Raw genomic sequence first — 20,270 nt, forward strand, 5'->3', positions numbered from 1 at the left:
TGCTGACAGCTTAGAGCCTGGAGCCTGCTTCAGGTTCTGTGCCTCATTCTCTTGCTGCACCTTCCCCACTTGTGCTCTCTCTCTGTTTCTCAAAAATAAATAAATGTAAAAAAAATAATAAAAATAAATTTAAAAAGTTAAATGTCTATTGAGTTTAATTTTTTTTTTTTTTACTTTATACAACTGAGTTCTTTTTAGATGTTGCAAAGATGCTGATAACCAATTATTTAGTTCTTAGAGAGAGAGTCTAGTATAGTGGTCAAGAGAAAGGGTTATGAAGCCAGAATTTATGGGCTCAAATTCTGCTACTTTCTATTTGATGTGACTGTGGGCAAATTACTTACTCTCAGTTTCTTCAGTTATAAAATGGAGATAACAATGCCTCTGTCACAGGGTTATGAGTAATAAATTGGATAATATGTGATGGTCAGGGTTTTTTGTATCTACTTGGCCAGCCTATTATATCCAGTTAATCAATCAAATACTAATCTAGATACTGCTACAAAGGTATTTTGTAAATGTGGTTCAGATTATACTTAGTAAAGGAGATTATTACATTATGAGTGGACCTGATCCAGCCATTTGAAAGGAGTAAAACCACTGAGGTTTCCCTGAAGAAGAAGAAATTGCATCTGCAGACTGCAGTGTCCTCTCCTACTTGAGTTTCCAGCCTTCCTAATGGCTTGACCTACAGAATTGGGACTGGCCTATCTATAGTCCCATAAGCAAATTCCTTGTATGCACACACACACATACATATTTATATAAGGCCTATGTTAATATCTTACTGGCTCTGTTTTTCTGGTGGGACCCTGTCTGATATATAAACATATACCTGGCCTGCAGCATTTACTCCATCAATGTTAAATGTTAATAGTGTTAGTAATGTTTTGTTATTTATTATTATTATTTATTGAACATGTAGAAAAAGCCTTCAACACGATGACTGTAAGAATATACTTTTGTCTTTGTCTAAAATCCTCCTGAAAGGGATCATACCTACAATGTTTGAACAACTAAGAAGAAAAACCATATATAGGTAGATAATGATAAATAAATGTGGAGAAATATTAGCATTTACAGAAACTGGTAAGGGATATATGGGAATTCTTTGCACTATCTTTGCAAGTTTTCATGTCTGAAGTTTACCTTTTTAAATTAAGGTAAACATTTTAAATAATGCAAACTAATAGAATTAAATCAAATTTTAAAATTTCCAACAGATGCACTCTGTCAAGATTTAAAGGTCTGAGGCAAGGATTGCTGATATGAAATGAGAAATGCCTATTTTAAAATTACTAATACTATTTAATAACCATCTCAATTGCTCCTATTTTAATTATGCAATATTATCTTTATGAACTCTTAATAAAGGTTCAAAGGAGAAAGAGAGAGATTTCATTATGCTTGGGTAGAACAGAGGGAGAATGGGTATGATTTCACTAGAGAAAAACCAAAGATGGAAAAAGCGGGCCTTTTGGACAACTCAAACAGGCTAAGTCGGTCTATTTTAGATGATAAAATCTATGTCTATTTAAACTCTTTCTCTATGTAATAAGTGCCCAGCAGATAAATGACTAGACTGGCTCACTGCCTGGCAGGGGTCCATATATTTAAAAGTTTCTCTTGGAGGACGAGTGCTAAGAAGTTTATTTAGAAAATACCTAGATGTTTCCTGGGTCTAGGTCTTTCTGCTGGATCAAAGTGCACCCTGTGGATAAATGTACCCAGACTGAAAAGGCTAAAATCCTGGGCTATCTGCTGGGACTCGGCTTTGTTCTAACACCTCACTTTTGATTAAGAGATCGCAAAGTGCCTTATTATTAAAATTCTACTTCAAACTTTGTTGGCGCTTACACAATTGGAACCTCACAGACAGGCTGCCTACCCTTTAAACATGACATTTGAGCTAATACGCTGTCCTTTTGCCAAGACACACATCACTAAAAATCACTGGAATCTAAAGACACCAAAAGTTCAGCAATCAAATCCCAGATGCTGATTGTCACTGCTCAGTGCCCATGGTGAGAAGTTTTATTTAGGCTTATGAGGATGCATTAGCAGACCAGATCTCATCACCAGGGCACCTGGAGGCTATACCCCAGCATGACTGTGAAACACCCAGGAAAAATAAAGAAAAATCTACATGCTTTGTGATTTTATCTAATTTCCCCAGTCTTCTGCCATCACTATCTTCCATTTGCAATCTGCTCCAAGGAGAGCACAGACCATCCAAAATTAGGGTCTTAAAGTAGAACTTATGTTCTGACTTCTATATTTTACAAAGTATCTTTGAAAGCCAACCAAATATGCAATGCTTTGTTAGTTTCTGTACAAAGATATATGAGGCATCATCTCTATCATTCTATTAAAGGAGAGTTTATAATGTAGGGGAGGTAAGACATATGAACCAGAAATAAGGATGACATCATCTTTGGCACACAGGCATTCCAAAAAGGAAAAGGTTAGAAATGGACTGTGCAGCATGTTCATCATAATGTTAACGTGTTTTCTCTGAGTGGTTGATTTTTACTTGCTTCATAGAACTTTATACTTTGTTTCAATTTTTATAGTAAGCATGAGTAGTTTTTACAAAAGCAATCTTGCTACTTTAAAAAGAGAAGGGCTTCATCGATGAAATGGCACTTTTTAAATGACTATAATTTGGGGAAATAATAGTGAATTTGTTGGGTAACTGGACCCTACTCTACCTTCTTTGGAAACCAAGAATCAAAGGAGGAGAGTCACCTCCTCCATGAGCCTGAGCAAATTCATAACTCCCTACCACTTGCTCCTAATTACTCTGCCAGTGAAGTCCAAGAAAATCCAAGGGACATAAAAGGCAAGGTTATTTTCAAATCACCAGGTCCAAAAGACTCATGACAGGGGAGGCTACATAGGCATTTTCATGAAAGGTAATTTTCTAAAGAGAAAACCTCAGTGAACGAGGACCAACTCATGGTTCTGATCTGCCTGTGAGCAACCATCCACTCAGTGGTCAAAGCAGCCAATGGAATGACATCTTCTCAGAAGAAATAACCCACCTCTGCTACAGAGAATCTGCATATAACAAAATTGTTTTAGATGCAGTACCCTATACAACAGTATATGCTTAAATTGCCTGACTGGTAAGAACTAAAGCTTTTCCAGAAACAAGGCAAGGTGATAAAGGAGACGTAGCACAAGAATGAGAAAGAGATGTAAGTTTCTTCCCTACGACGTGTGCACTTAGCACAAAGTGTGATGTTTGATCCATGAAGCCTCTCTTGAGTTCAATTAGCAACATTACTCTGTAAATTAGGAATATGATTATCTTGCCTCAGTATTTTACAAAGTTATTTTATAGATTGGTATACAATTTCTGTTAATGTTCTTGGTACCTTGCAGAAATGAATAATCTCACTTATGATCTCCAGAGTTAAAAAAACACAGTGTGTGGCTATCTTGTTTAAAGATGGGGAGAGGAATTTTTCCTCCAGAAATGCCAATCCCACATCTTTCTTGGTTTTTAACATAATAGCTAAGGTATCAAACAGACCATCTTGAATTTTTAAGTGGCTATAAGTCAATGAAATCTAAGTTTTACATTATGTGTCTTGATCCATTCATTCAAGAAATGGACATTGCCCATCTACTCTATGCATCTTAATGTAGAAGATACATTCCTTCACTGCGAACTCAGACACAGCTTAGGAGTGAGCCACTCTGATAATTAGGGGACCACCAAATAGGGGAAAATGAAATATGGTCTTTGAGGCACTAAATTATTACAAATGTAATGAGATGAAGAACATGAGATGTCTACCAAAACTCAAGTAGAGAAAAATATGTGGCTGAAAATAGGTACTTTATAAACTGTTTTGGATATTCTGTGAGACCTACAAAGAGAAGCTCAGGGTTTTGGTTTCCCTAAATGGAAAATATAAGTTTGGGAACCAGGTTAAACAATAGAGATGAAGCTGAAGGTTGCTACCAGTATTCGTCTTTCTCCACCTATACACTGCTCAAACTCACCTCTAAATTAACAAATACTTAAGTGTATCTACTCCAAGAGGCATCAAAGTTTTAGCCTGCAAGAAATAGCTATGTATCTTATTAACTTGTAGAAAGTCCTATCTGAAGGATGATCTTGAAGCCTTGGGAACTATAAGTGAAAAAAAGTTCATTCTCTTAGTCTTCTAACCATTTCAATTCTCCTTATACTGCACCAAAACCACTGTAGACAAGACTGATAGCATATGGAAAAAATGAAAATGCTAAGGATACTTAGTGTTCTTTGTTCTCCCTTGTCTTTTAACTTTCTTTTTAACTAAAGAACTACAAGTATGAGACATGCAGCTGTTTTTGATACAAAGCCCAAAAAGTAACAGATATGTTATTTTTATGTTACAATGTATATATCTTTCTACAAAAATAGATGCTCCAATGATTTGGTATTCCCATCCTCCTTCTTCCAGAAAACCAACAAATACACAGACTACCCAAGCACAAAAAAAAATGTGTAGAAATTGAAATTTTCAAATATCTGAAGTAAAGCTCAGTCCTGGGAAGCAATGGATATATCCCTTGGTGCAATTTAATGCCAAGTGCCTCCAATGAGACCCACAATACCATGAGGCTGAGATTTTATTACAGAGAACACAGGAATTAGGATCATTAAACAACCTCGTTGATGAGGCAGATATTCATTATCCAAACCATAATATTTAAAACACTAGCTATACTATATACTATATACTATATACTATATACTATATACTATATACTATATACTATATACTATATACTATATACTATACTATAGTATTTATATAATCCACAGTCAGAAGAAAATGGAATTATCATCATTAAGTGCTAGTAAACTCAAACACAAAGCCAGAAACACAAGAATCTCAAAACTGCATTCATTTACTATTATAGCTTCTTCTCCACTTTATCTGGTAATTCTGTACCCTTGGAAAGTCACTTCACCTCTCTGGAACTGATTTTTCTCTGTAAGATTAAGAAGTTAGATTAGATGATATTTACAATGCTGAATGGCTGCATAATATAACACAGGGGAGTTAGAAAGCCTGCTACCCAATGCCTGATCTGTTGTTAAATGTTAGGCAAGTCATTTAACCTTCCCTATGCCCCCAAATTCCTCCTCTATCAAATGGACACAAAATCACCTGCTCTGCCTATGTTATACAGCTGAAGATAATTGGTTTGAAAGTGATACTGCCAATGTCATACAATTATAATGAAGTAGAGAAGGATTATGATCATTTTAACTTCCAAAACATCTAATGTAAAAGGTTTTTTTAATATTTATTTATTTTGAGAGAGATCGCACGTGCAAGGGAGAGGCAGGAAGAGAAAGAGGGAGGGGCAGAAACAGAAGGAGGGGCCCAAGGGAAGGGCAGAAGCTTGGGACTCTCTCCACACGTGGGCTGGAAGTAGAGCTGGATCTCACAAACCATGAGATCATGACCTTAGCTGAAAACCAAGAATCAGATGCTTAACAAACTGAGCCACCCAGTTGCTTGGAAAAGTTGTTTTCTTCTTGTTGTTGTTTGTTTGTTTTTTCCTTAATTTCTAAAGGGAAAACAAAATGTGATAATTCTATTGCTCTGGACAACTTTGGAGTCAATGGCCACAAAGTTATTGAAGATGCCATACCAAGTAATGAGAATCAGAAGACAAGTCCCCATACAGACTCTGTGTGACCCCAAACAAGGCACTTAAATCTGATCTCCCTTAACTTCTGGATCTCACAAATACAGAGCTGGGAAAATTATAATACGCAACATTTAGTGAATGCTTAATACTTGCCATGCACTGCTTTTCCAATACCTTCTTTCAGTTATACCTCAAAACAGTCCTATGAGACAGGAAGTATGATCATTCTCATTTTACAGATGAAGTAACTAGCACTGTGTGGGTATGTAAATGCTTAAGGTCATAGGTGATGGTAAAGTGATCATTCTGATTTCAACATCCACACTCTTGACTTCTAACCAATAACTCTCCAACTTTTTGGTTTGAGGACTCATAAAAATTATTGAGGACCCCAAAGAACTTTTGTTCAGTTACAATTATTGATATTTACTATATTAGAAATTCAAATTAACAAAAATTTTGAACTTTGTGAACTCATTTAAAAATAAAAATCATAGGGGTGCCTGGGTGGCGCAGTTGATTAAGCGTCCGACTTCAGCCAGGTCACGATCTCGCGGTCTATGAGTTCGAGCCCCGCGTCAGGCTCTGGGCTGATGGCTCAGAGCCTGGAGCCTGTTTCCAATTCTGTGTCTCCCTCTCTCTCTGCCCCTCCCCCGTTCATGCTCTGTCTCTCTCTGTCCCAAAAATAAATAAACGTTGAAAAAAAAATTTTTTTTTAAAAATAAAAATCATAAACCAGTTAGGTGTTAACATAAATAAAATATAAAAAAAACCTACTTTCCAAAAAAATGTTATTTTTCCAGAAACTAAAACAATGAAAAGAGTGGCATTGTTTTATAGTTTGCAAGTCTCTTTAATGTCTGGTTTCATAGAAGAGAGTAGGAGAAATGGCCATTACCTCCCTATCCCATCTCCCAGTGGCAATAAAACAAAATATAAGCAAATGGAAAAAAAAAACTAGAAAAAGATCATCACAATCATACCAGCACCATTTTAACATTTATCTAATAAGCATCTTAAATTTCTAAATTAGAAGGTCACCATATTTAGTGAATGAAATGGAATAATAATCATAATGAGATTCTAAATTGCATTTTATACTTCAGTGATAATCTCAGACAAATCAGCCATTACTAGCAATTACTGATAATTTATTTTTGTTAACAGCCTGAAAAAGTTTTTGAAGGGAAATTAATGATGGAGAGATTGATTAGAAAAAAATGCACATGCCTATTTGATTCTAAGAAGGTCTAATACAAATCCTTGTAAAGAGAAGCATAATCGAAGGGAGAAATGATGACAGGTATAGGACTGATAAGGCAGGGAGATATATTTGGTTCCTGTGAGAACAAGGAATTCCTGGTAGCCTCTGAACTCAGTATTAGGTGAGCATTCTTTCTGAACACCTCAAGCCTAAAGGAAGCTCAGGTAGGGCCAGAAGGCTTTTTATGATGCCATGAAATTGACATTTGACCTCAGGGAATAGGCAAAAATAATATTCTGAATTCCTTTCCCTGTTTGATCCACCAAGTAAACATTCTTTATTCACTCAACTCACTGAAACAATCTTTATTCACTCAACAAATGCTTTGTAAACAATAGTTACATGCATTTATTTCCTTTAAGTCTTAATGTAAATATCACCTTCTCAGTGCGGCCATCCATGGCCACCTGTCTAAAATTGCAAGCATCACAGGAGTGCCTGGGTAGCTCAGTCAGTTGAGTATCTAATTCTTGATTTCAACTCAGGTCATGATAGAGTTGTGTGTTCAAGCCCCGAGTCAGTCTCTGTCTCGGCCTGCAGGGCCTGCTTGGGATTCTCTCCCCTCCCTCTCTCTCTGCCCCTCCCCTACACTCTCTCTCTCTCAAAATAAATAAATACACTTAAAAAAAGAGAGAGATTCTCTCTCTCTCAAAAAAAAAATAAAAATATAAACACCATCAACATCATCACTTGTCTGTTACATCACTCTCCTCTCTCCTTCCTTTATTTTTTCTATAATTTTTACCACGAGCACATTTAAAATTCCATTCATTTATCTTATTTGCTTTCTATTTCTCCAACAAAAATGTAGGTTCCATAAAGGCAGGTATTATTTTGTATGCTTCACTCATAGTCAATTCCTTTGTACCTAGGATGGAGGCTGATACATAAAACTTCATTTCTGCCTTTATTGCACATAGATCCTTCCTTACTGAAGAGAATTTAGCAAGCCCAAGTTTCCAAACTGCCAGTCCTAGTCAGATTCCTCACTTGCCTTAGCACTCACAAGCTCCCTATTGCTAAACAGATAGATAAAAGGAGAGAAAACCATAAAACACATTTGTTGAGTGAATGAGTGAACAAATGGATGTAGCATTTTGTCTCTATAAAGAGAAAAAGAAATCATTAAGTCACAGACTACACTTTCAAGGAGTTCATGGTCCACCAATGACTAAGCCAGGAACATGTGACAGATGACATTCACATCTGTCAGTTCCAAAGTCATGATCAATATTACAAACTCTGGCACTAATGTGCCTTTATTTCCTTCTAGTCTATGTGCAATTCTCCCTTCTGTTTACCGAAATTCCACCCTTTGCTCCTACTCAAAAAGCATTAGGACCTAGGAATTCAAGAGATTTAACATGGTATTCCCATAGGGATAACTTCAAATCTGTTCTATTTTATAAAGTAATTTTTCCTAAAATGTAATACTTTCACTGTGATTAGTGATCAATTACTTATACCATAAATCATGACCATTGGCAACATTCCAGAATGTCTAACATATTTTGTAAAACTGCTTGTCTAGAAGAGAGGATGAAGAATGCCACTTGACAAATAAGGAAAGCTACTTGGTCTTTTAAAATAATAAATAACTACCTGGAAAACACTTGGATGGTACAGAAAAATACAGGATATTGTTCTTGAGTCTGCCTTATTCTCTAAAATGGGAGCTTTCATTCTTTGTTTATTCCCCAATGCCACTCCAATGCAGGACCCTTATATACCTGGAACTCTAGGGTTTACAAATAAATAAATCTTTGGATAAAAAGCTGCATCACAGGGGTGCCTGGGTGGCTCAGTCGGCTGAGCATCGGACTTTGGCTCAGGTCAGGTTCTTGCAGTTTGTGAGTTCCAGCCCCACATAGGGCTCTGGGCTGACAGCTCAGAGCCTAGAGCCCATTTCAGATTCTGTGTCTCCTTCTCTCTGCCCCTTCCCCACTCATGCTCTGTGTCTCTTTGTCTCTCAAAAATGAATAAACATTAAAAGAAATTTTTTTAAAGCTGAACCACAGAACGGAAGAATAATGGATGAGTCACTAACTAATATGCAGAGATTCTAACAGCCCCAAACCTATGTAACTCATAACCTATTCTTCAGGACACAGCTATACCACCTCCTACCAAAGTATCTCTGACTTTCTGAATCCGAATCTCATTTTTCCTTCATCACATATATTGTCAGTCCCTTCCTTAATGTATTCACCACATTTCACTCTGTGTGTTCACTCACATTTCACTTCAATTCAGCTCCAGAGTCCTTTAATTCCCTGACCACCACTGCAATCTTGGACTAGTTCCTTTGTTATATGTACACAAGGAACATGTTCTTTTCTTTCATGGCAACTGTCTCAGCTGTAGTTACACATTTGTCTATTTGAGCATTTGACTTGAGACTGTCTCCCCCACTACACTATAAGCTCCATGAACCTAGTGACCACATACATATAATCCTGTTCACCATGCATTACAATCACGAGCACAGTGCCTGGCCATAGATGCTCCATTAATATTTGTTCAATTAATTAATTAATAAGGCATATGTAGCGTCTTCCCTACTCCTTTTACCTCTCATAACATGTAGTTTAATGCCTTGAACATGATAATGACTCATTAACTATTATACTGGATATATGTTCCTCATAGTTGTATATCTGTACATGAAAGCATATGTACATTTGTGTGGCATGAAAAAGATAGGAACTATATAGGGAACTGAATGCACCTTTAAAAATTCATCACAGCTTTCTGCCGTTGGCCTCTGTCTTCCTTCAGAAGATTTTTCTTTTTTTATGTTCAAACTGAGTACTAATTTAAGCCATTACAAGGTATTACACTGTTGACAAAAGAACCTGTTGCAGCTTTTAAAACAACCTCAAATAGGGTAATAGCCCTCCATCACTGGAAGAAAAATTCATTTTTATTGAAATCAAACAGCATGCACCAGAAGCTAAAATAAAAAAGTAATTCTGCCAGACTTGGCAGCTTGACTGGACCAGTGTGTGCACCATATTCACTGGTAATAATGGTTATGTACGGGGCCCCTTGGGATCATCATTTATTCACAAGGACAAAACTTCACAGACTACTTCAGAATACATTCATTATTCTGGATGCGCCAACTTCATTTCAACTGTATTTTTTGAGCATGTAATTTGTTTGAAAGAAGAAAACATCTTCAGGAGACCATTAAGTAATTCTTGAACCCCTCAGAGGACAAATGAAATACATTTAGTCACTTAGCCATGCAGTTTTCACCTCTTCTTCCAAAAAGCTAAGTTAGCAGAGTAAAGGAAGAGATTGGAAAATCCTTGCCTGGCATCCCAGCCAGCGGCATCCACTTGACCTGATGTATTGTACAGACCAACTATCAACAATCAAATCTCGAATCCTCTCTTGGGGCTGCCTGGCTTCTTGTCCTGCTTCATAGCTCACTGTCATAGTCTCCTTTAAAACCCTATGGTATCTAAAAAGCAATTCCACACAGAGCCAGGGTTCCATTCTGGAAAACTTTTAAGTGTGAAGTATTTGCATTTGACTCTTCACATGTTCACTCACAGATGCCTCTTTCCATAATAGAAATAGCACAGGACTTTAAATAACAAGGAGATCCAAGTTCCCTGTCCAGGCTCTGCTGTGCAGGCTGGGGGATTCTGAATAACAACACAGGATGTCCCTCAGTTTCCTCCTCTGTTTTCAGAGGGAGGTGAATTACATGACTTCAAAGAATTCTTGCAAGTACAAAGTCTATGCAGTTGGTGAGATCACTGTTTTAATGTGCCAGGCCTATTTTTTTTATGTTTCTCCCTTGTTAAAAATAGTTAACCCTTCCTTAGTGAAGAAATTTGACAATGACGAGCCTTAAAATTGGTTAAATTTGTCAGATCCCTAGCCTACTTCCAATCTTGTAGAGATTCATTTATAGGAAACCAACAAAAACAACCAACTACCCATGGTATTAAACCAAAAATTGTTATCAAAGTTCTCTTAAGTCTCTACAACTGTAATAAGTGTGTATTACTTGGGTGGGGGACAGTGCTAGAGTGTCATTTAAATAGAGAACACAATGCCAGTCCAGAGAGAAGCAAGAAGTGGATTTGACATTATGACACTATATGTTAACTAACTTGGATTTAAATAATGAAAAAAAAGACATGTCACAAAAGAAAACAAATGATCTGAAAACATGCAAAGGGGTGGTCATGTAGTATGAATCAGGAAAATAAAAATTACAAACAATATGTGATGGCTACATAAGTCTGTAGATACACCATAAACCATTGAATTATATGTTCTGAATGAGAGACTTGAAAGGTATGTGAATTATATAGCAATACAACTGTTATTAAAATTTTTAATGCAAAAAATGGATTTGAAAAATGATGTATGCCAATCCATTTACATTAAAGTACTGAGCTTTGTAAAACATATGGCCAAATAAGTGAATACTAAAAGATAGGGCTGATGCAGTCATGGAACAAAAGGGTAGGAAATATATTTTGGCCTGTGCCATAAAATATAAAAAAAGATTTAATATAAAAGAACAAACTGGGGAAGAAGTTCTTTCATAAACATGCCACTGTTTAGAGATAAAAATGAATAAATACGTGTAGTACTTAAAAGTATGAGCTCTGTAGTCTGGTAGCCTGATCCTGGCTCTGTCATACAGCTATTGGCCCTTGGGTAAGTTACTTAGCCTCCTGAACCTCTGCCTTTCCTCATGTGTAAAATGGCAATATTAAGAATGCCTATCTCTGAAAGTGTTTATGAGGATTAAATTTAAATTAAATTAAATTAAATTAAACTAAATTAAGTTAAACAAGGCAATACCTAGCACATAGCAATACCTAGAACATAGCAAGTGCTCAATTAACATTTGTATTTCAATATCACTATCAATTAATATTTGTTGAGAACTTGTTATATACTAATCATTCTTAGGTCCAAGAGATAAAAATAAAGTAAAACTATGCCAGTGACCTCAAGAAACTTAATCTGAAATAGAAACTGACTAGTCAATAATTCACTGTGATACACATTATACTAGAGCTATCCAAATAGAAGCCAAGAGAATGAGTCCCCAACAGTGGTTGGAGAGTAGAGAAGGATGAAGAAAAAAGATTAGAGAGAAGGTAATAATTATGATAGGTCTAAAAGAATGAACAGGAATATGTGAGCCCCAAAAAACAGAAGTTTTTCTAGACAGAATAAACATCACTTGCAAAGGCATGGATGATTAAGTGACCTGAGAATTGCAACAAGTTTGAGGGTAGATGGAGTGCAGGGTATGGAGGAGAAAACAGAAAGAGATGAACTGGAAAACTAATATTTGAACCTATTTCTTTAGGCAAAGGAATGAGATCATAAGGACAAATAATTCTTAAGAAGAGAAATAAAAAATCTAAAAGGTAAGGTTAAATCTATAAATTATACCCAATTATTGAAAGGCTTGAGATACCAGTTTGAGTTTGGATTTTAGCTTCTGTATGGGCTGTTGGAAATACTGAAATTCTATTTTAGGTGGACTAGGCCAATATTGGCCAAAATAGGAATTAAAATGTAATTAAAAACAAGATAATTAGCTAGGAGGGTACAGCATACATCCCAAAATAACACAGTAAGAACCTGGACCTGGATTTTGACAGTGGTAATAAAGAAGAAAGAAATCCAAGGGGTACGTAAGTAAATCTTGATATTGAAAATAAATAAAAGGGAGAGTCAAAATTGTCTGTAGGAAGCAAGGTTTATGAGGGATGTGTGATGGTGAAATAGACTGAGTTTAGACCATTTGTTTTAAGAGGAGAAAAAAGGTAAAAGTTAATAAGGCTATTAGACTTTTGGTGTTAAGATCATTTATCCACCCATTGATTCACTCACTTATTCAAAACTATTAGTTAGTACTTATTATGACAGAGTAATATGTATAGGAACTGGACAATGGAAGATGCTGTAAATATAGATCATGTCCTTATGAGCTTAGAGAATAATAGGGAAGATGGAGTGTATACCTAAGTAACTAACTATTAAAGTATAAAATGATACATTTAATGAAAGACGGATTTCAGTGTAATGAATTACTTCCAATTGAGAAAACCAAAAAGGTCATTATGGAGAAGTTAGCGTGTAAGCTAAGTTTTGAAGGCCATATAAGTTCACCAAATACAGGGTGACCATATGTCCCAATTTATCCAAGAGCCCCAATTATACCTTTTGTGAAGCATCATTAATAGCACCCCCCTTCTTTCTCTCAAGTATTTCAGTTTAGATGATAAATTATGTGGTAACCCTAGTCATAGTGAATGAGTGCCCATAATCAATGTCAGTAAGAAGCTTGAACACTGAAGTCAAAAGCTGTTAATAATTTATCTATAGCTAAAGAGATAATAACTGTGTTGTTCTTGGTCCTAAAGTCTTCTATTCACTTCTAGGCTCCAACTATCCCCTTGGGAAATGGAGAACTATGTTCAAAGGACAGGAACTAAGATATAACCATGTTAACCAAACGATGTTAACAATTATTTAACCATTAAACTCTACTTTGCAGAAGCAGCTCATGGAACCAATGTGCTAAAGAACATACCTCAATAAACACAGGACATTATGATAAATTGGCAGTGATGTTATAAAGAGAAAAACAAAAAAAATGAATGTTATTTCTAAATATGAGAGTCCAGGATACTCCTGTGCCATTTATAATGTAATCTGAAAATTCTTATACAGAACAAATCTATCTGAAATACAAGTCTCTTTAACAACTTCTTGGCTCCTTCAAAGATATAATTATTGAGTTTAATAAGACATGTGCAGGCTATAGTGCATCCATGGGTCCTAAACTATGTTTCAAACTTTAACATGGTTTTTAAAATTCTGACCATGGGATACCATAAGTAACAGAACAAATGATGTTCTGCTTTCTTGTTCAAAAGGATTATTGTGTAAACCATCTCTATGAATGTAAATGCCAGAAACCTCCTTGGCTGCAGAAAATCTAGTGCCTTTCAAAGTTTCATTTTGAAAGCTCGGAAGAATGAGATTGATGATAGAATCCCTAATGTCTCTTTTCTTTGTAATCCACACCACACAAGATTTAAGAGCTAAGCCAGAAAACATCAAACAACACGTTCAGAATTGTTCAAGGAGAAACATTGATGTTTTTTGCCACCAACGAGAACACTAAAATATAAAAGGTAAAGCTATAAAATACAGAAAAGTAAAATATAAAAGTTATAAAAGGTAAAAAGAGATATGACCAACAGCATGTCTGTTACAAGATGCTGTTACACCAACTACTGTAAGCAGATCAATATAAAACAAATTCATATTCCTGACTGTCTGAAAGGAGAAAGACTCTCACAAATCCACAGAGCATGAAAGAAAAATGGTGTTAGCAAATAATGAATATAAAGCTGGGTCCCAGTGACCTCCAAGCCTATAAAAATCAAACACATTTATATATAACTTTATTATTTCTTGTTTAGAGATAGTGGTAGATAACTCTGGTATTCATTGAATAAGGGATAGCAAGATATTCTTTTATCATTTTAAGGGCCTACTTGGCCAATAAAGATACATTTTGTTGTAACTGAATTTTCTCTTCAGTCTTTAAAAATGGAAACTATATCACCATCAAAAAATACAACTCACTATAGTGTGGAGTATACTAGTCACAATGCAAAGAGAAATACCTAGGCATAGCCCACCAATTTAGGACTTCATATGAACATGAGGTCTAAATTCATAAAGTTTTTATAATCTTCCAACCTAGTTCATTTGCATTAGAACATTTGAGCTTCTCAATGAGCTTGTAAGTTTAAAAAAGTAGGTGATACAATCCAAATCCGAGGAGGAAGCCAAGCATGGCCACTTAGTCATCATGCCTAAGAATATACAGTAAGTGCCAAGTTGGGATTTCAACCCTACGACTCTAACTCCCTATTTAAGGGTCTTTCTCTAATACTACAGCTAACAAGCAACTAAGTTCTCTACACCTTCTCCTCCATACAAAAATTGACACATGCCTCTTTCACATCAAGTCTTAAAATGAAATGACAACTTAAAAAGTTATATTCACCTAGTCAAAAAATGGGCAAAACATGGAGATGGGCAGTTTTTGTAGGTCCCTACCAAGGTAGCTAATACCAGACTATAGGCTGGGTCTTCATACAGCCATTGCACAGAGCAGCTTGTCCATACACACTTAAAATAAATACTTAAGTAAGTATTAGTTCTCAGAATGCAAAGAAATCTAACTCTTTTATAGATTACCATGATAGCCATGGTCTTCAGGAGGGTACATGACTGAAATGAAGATGAGGAATAAATCCTATAAAAGTAAGGCCACAAGAAAAACCCCAGTGGTATCTTGCCCGAAGAATGAGTCACAAATAGAAATGTCAACAGAGATCTGACACATAAGAGTGAGAGAAGTGGGTGGGTGGGAACTGGGGTGAGCTGGGAAGATACTGTTTGAAGGAAGAGGCACTATGTAGCTCTAGTTAAATATTGCCATGCAAGAGACCATACTTGGCGTCACCAGATCTACCACTTTTTTTTTAAAGAAAAAGAATAACAAATTTGTTAAAAAGAAAGACTGGATCATTATTAGAAATCTGATTTATAAATGCTAGCAGCTAATCAAAAAAAGTAACAGTATGGATCAAACTGAATATGTCTATTGATTAAATTTGACCTGGGTGTCAGATTGAGCCTGTAAACTAACAATCTTCATACCCCAAATTTCAATTTAAAACTTTCAGTTTAAGCAATAAGAAGTATTTTACTCTTGTATGTAATTGTATTACTCTTGTATGTAATTGTTCAAAAATGACAAATACAGGGTCCTTAAAAGTAGACTAGAGTTTTCACATACTCGCCAGGTAGGGGTAGGGAGAGGCGTCCTGAATCTAACCCACTAACAACTTTTTATTTCTTTAAAATCTCTGGTTTTATCTTAAAAATGCATGTGATTTTTGCCTTGCAAATCATAATACATCTGTGTTTTTCTCTTTTGCATCAGAAAGATGATTTTTTACCTCAAATATTCCAGTAAAATTGACCCTCCAGGAAAACATTTATCCAGTGGCTTCCAAAATCTCTGAGTACCCTGTTCAAGAAGCATAGCCCTAGATTAACCAGAGTTCTCACAAGAATGTCATGTCACCCTTTCCTACCTCCAGCTGTCCTTGCACCTTAAAGCCTTAGCTCCAGCTATCCATCAGAGTGACAACAGCCAAGGGCCAGGGCTGGTGTAGCATACATAAAGAGAGACACACTCCCAGGGATTCTCAGGGCTCACTCAGAATACAGCCTTCTCATCTTCTTTAACCTGATCAACACCCCCAACTGCTGTCAAAAACAATGGCCATAATTCTCGAGCCTTCTCTGACCTCTTTTGCCTTTCAAAACAGTGCCTCTGCCAAAGCACCTAAAAGAATAACTCATCTCTCCCTTGAGGTTGAGACTACAAAGCCTCCTCTCTCCAATTGTTTCATACCACTTTCATCTTTAATACTAAATTTCACACAGAAGTGAACATCAGAACAGCTGGGTGGGAGCATGTCAGATGGAAACTGAGGCTCCCATAACAGCAACGCTTATTACAAGAGCTGAGACACTTCAATCACTCAGGCCATTCTTGGGGACATCTCTTCAGAGGAGCAACAAAACTACAAAATGTACTTAATTTTTTTAAAATTTTTATTTATTTACTTTTGAGAGAGAGAGAAAGCACAAGGCGGGGGCTCTGACCCGTCACCGCACAGTCCAACACGGGCCTTGAACTCACGAACCATGAGATCATGACCTGAGCTGCAGTTGGATACTTAACAAACTGAGCCACCTAGGCACCCCCAAAATGTATTTAATATCTAGAAGCATATTTGCTTCTAAGCAGTTGATTCTTCTCATAAACTAGCATACACACACATGGCAAGAATATAGACTTATATAGACACACAGCATTATATGTTAATATGTGGCAGAGCCTGAAAAATTATTTGTTTGCTCCAGCTAAGGGTTGTTTTTTAATTCTCTATTTCATGTCAAAGTGGACTCTCAAATGTATTTTCTTTGTATTCTCCAAGATACCAGAAATACCTTTTGTGAGGGAATGATTAATGGCTCTGAGAGGCAAAAGAAGCTGTTCCCTATGAAAGCTTTCTAGGACTCTAAATGTACAGCATTTTTTTCTGTAATAAATATCTCCATATTTTTATGTGCAGGATCTTTTTCTTTGGCAATTGCATGATCATGTTAGCTAAATGTTGGTGAAGGATTTTACTTTGAGGGCTTCAGAATATTTCTTCCATCCACCAAGAAAGACTCTGCAGATCATTTACCCTTCAAAGTTTCAAACCAAAAGGGAAAAAAAATTGCAAAGATTAAAACTGCCAAAGAACCATAACCTCCATTCATAAACCTCAGAGGAAGCCACAAAGGAATATCTGACAATTGCAATTTGTCTTAAATATGCCAATGCACTGTTCACATTCAAGACTCATTAAGCAGATCGGTAGCATTCACCTTATATCTGATGGACTAGATCCCCAGAAAATGGATTTTTTTTAACCTCGTGGTGACACTGAAGCAGACTGGCCACGGCAGCCCTTAACAAAAACAACACCAAGCCTATCCTCTATGAGACATGAGCTGACATAAGAAAAGATCAGAACCTACCCATATATACTGCCCAGTTAACAGTGACTTCAGTGAATCAACTCTGCTTCCAAATGAGGAGCCAGATGAAAACACGTGGTTGCAGGGTATAAACTACTCTCTTGCTCACTCTCTTACTCTGTATGCTCCTCCACTCCCTTCCCCCGCAAGGTGTGATGAGAAGGGGGTTGATAATCTGGGCCTTGGATCCAAATGACTAAACTCAATTTCAGTAGAAACATATACTTGGAGAAGTTACTTTATCTCTCTGGGCTTAAATTTCTCCATCTTTAAAATGGAGATGATAGGATTATATAATTTATAGCACTGGTGTGAAGAATGATGCATATAAAGCTTTTGCTTAGCATTTGACACAAGGCAAAGACGTATCAGAGTTTTTGTTGCTGTTGTTAGTTACTGAGGGCCTACTGAGGTTAGAACACTTATCCAGTGATGGTATAACATAAAAATAGGAATGCAGATGACTTCTCTCTGATCTCAATCTGATTCGGGGCTCCTACAAATAGCACAGCCTTATTCCACAGCCTTCTCTCAGAAGTCCAGCATTGATTGTCCAGGTCTATGTTTTCCTGATTTGAGGGACTGGTACAGTCAGCTGGCTAAAGATGATATACTGCCCTAGAAGCCAATAAAATGGCATGAAATTCCTTTGCTGGCTCTGTTAAATATTGATTCAGTCACATACAATCTCTGTGCCTCTGTTTGCCTGGGTGAAAAGTAGGAAAAACAGTATTTTACACAATTTCATGTGCAATTTTCTCCTTCTACCACTTTCCTCTTTTTTTTAACAGCCAAATTTCTCAGAAGAATAGCTCATGTTTTTCACTTCCCTCTCATTTCTCAATAAACTTTGACCTATAGTTGCATTGTCTTAATAATTAACTGAATGCTATTATATGTGTAAAGCACCCAACAGTGGCCAACACATATGAGTACTACTGAAACGTCAGCTATTAGTATCATTAATAGGCATTATCTAATAAATTGCTTGACAAAAGACTAGCAGCAGCACAAAGTATCTTCTCGTTCTCCATGGTTGCATACATATTTTATGCTGTATATTATATGCTATAATTGGAGAAACTTCAGGATGTTTGTCTAGCAAGACTCAATTATCTGTTGTTTCTTCCTCTGTTCTCTGTTTTTGTTTGATTGTAGAGATCTGGCTAATTATTTTCTAGCTATAATTATCATATCATTAATTTGCAGTACATAGCCATGTAACCCCCTTCTGTCCTTTTAGCTCCATAGACTCTAATATAGGTAATTTTCAGAGACAGGCAGAAAATGTGAGTTTTACTTAAAATGGAAAACTTGCATATAATTGCATATAATAATTTCAGGGCTATGCTCCTTAATGTCATTAAATCCATACAAAGATATCCAGTGATACCAATTTATCACTCCAAATTTGATTCTGAAATATCAGGAGTTTGTCAGAGACACCAGTAAGCATTGTTAAAAACAATTTAATCCAGATGTTTATCCTGAAAGTTTCAATAAACAGGTTAGTGTCAAAGAGGCCTTCAGGAAATCTTTAATGGGAATATAAGCCCCATTAAGCTAACCTTACTGTGGTCAAACTCCTGGAAACCCCAGAACACTATGGAAGAGTCCATCCTTTTGCCTTTATGGCACACTGCCCACTTAGCCAGAAATGACAGTATTCTCTCATCTTAATTTCTGGCCATTCACCATCTCTTTTCTTACTGAGGTCTTGCCAATTCTTTAAAGCTTATCTTTCTATGGTGCAAATATCCAGAGACTTAAAGTATGATTTTATATTAGTACTTACTATTTTCTACATTGTATAGCCTTATACATGGGATAATTATGACTATAGTTAATATATTCATGTGCCTTATCTCCCCAACTATATTGTAAACTCTATGAGGGCAGAGTCCCTATCTTTTGGGCACCCCTCCAGTAATAGCACAGTACCTGGTAGGTCCTCAATAAATTACTTCTGCTTAATTGATGGAGTGAAGAAAGGAGTGGGGAGGAACAGAAGGAAGGAAGGAAGAAAAAAGGGAGAAAGAAGGAAGGGAAGGAGGGAAGGAAACAAAGAAGGAAGACAGGGAGGGAGGCAGACAGTAAGAGAGGGAGGAAATATTAATAGATTATGAAGTACTTCTAAGAATTAAAAACAAAAAGATTATGTCTGTCCTCAAAAAGCTGTACTCATCTAGCTGAGTAGACAGAAATACATGTTTTTATATTCCAGGAGAGCTGAACAATGTGGTCTATAAAACCACACAACCTAGTATTTGGCTTCTAAAAGAAATGCTATAGGGGCACCTGAGTGGCTCAGTCGGTTAAGCTTCTGATTTCAGCTTAGGCCATGATCTCACAGTTCATGAGTTCAAGCCCCGCATCAGGCTTGGTGCATACAGCTCAGAGCCTGGAACCTGCTTCAGATTCTGTCTCCCACTCTCTCTGCCCTCCCCCTACTTGTGCTCTGTCTCTCCCCCTCTCCCAAAAAAAAAATAAATAAACATTGAAAAAATTGTTTTAAGAAAATCCATAGAGATTCAAAGATGAAGGTCAATTGGGCTGCAGAAATAGAGAAGGCTTCATGAAAAAGTGCTCTTTTTTGCTAGAACTTGAAGAGACAAATGGAAAAGCAAAAAAGCCAGTCCTAGAATGCACATGATATTCAATCTCATGT

The sequence above is a fragment of the Felis catus genome, chromosome A2, assembly GCF_018350175.1.
Source record: "Felis catus isolate Fca126 chromosome A2, F.catus_Fca126_mat1.0, whole genome shotgun sequence".
NCBI classification, from domain to species: domain Eukaryota; kingdom Metazoa; phylum Chordata; class Mammalia; order Carnivora; family Felidae; genus Felis; species Felis catus.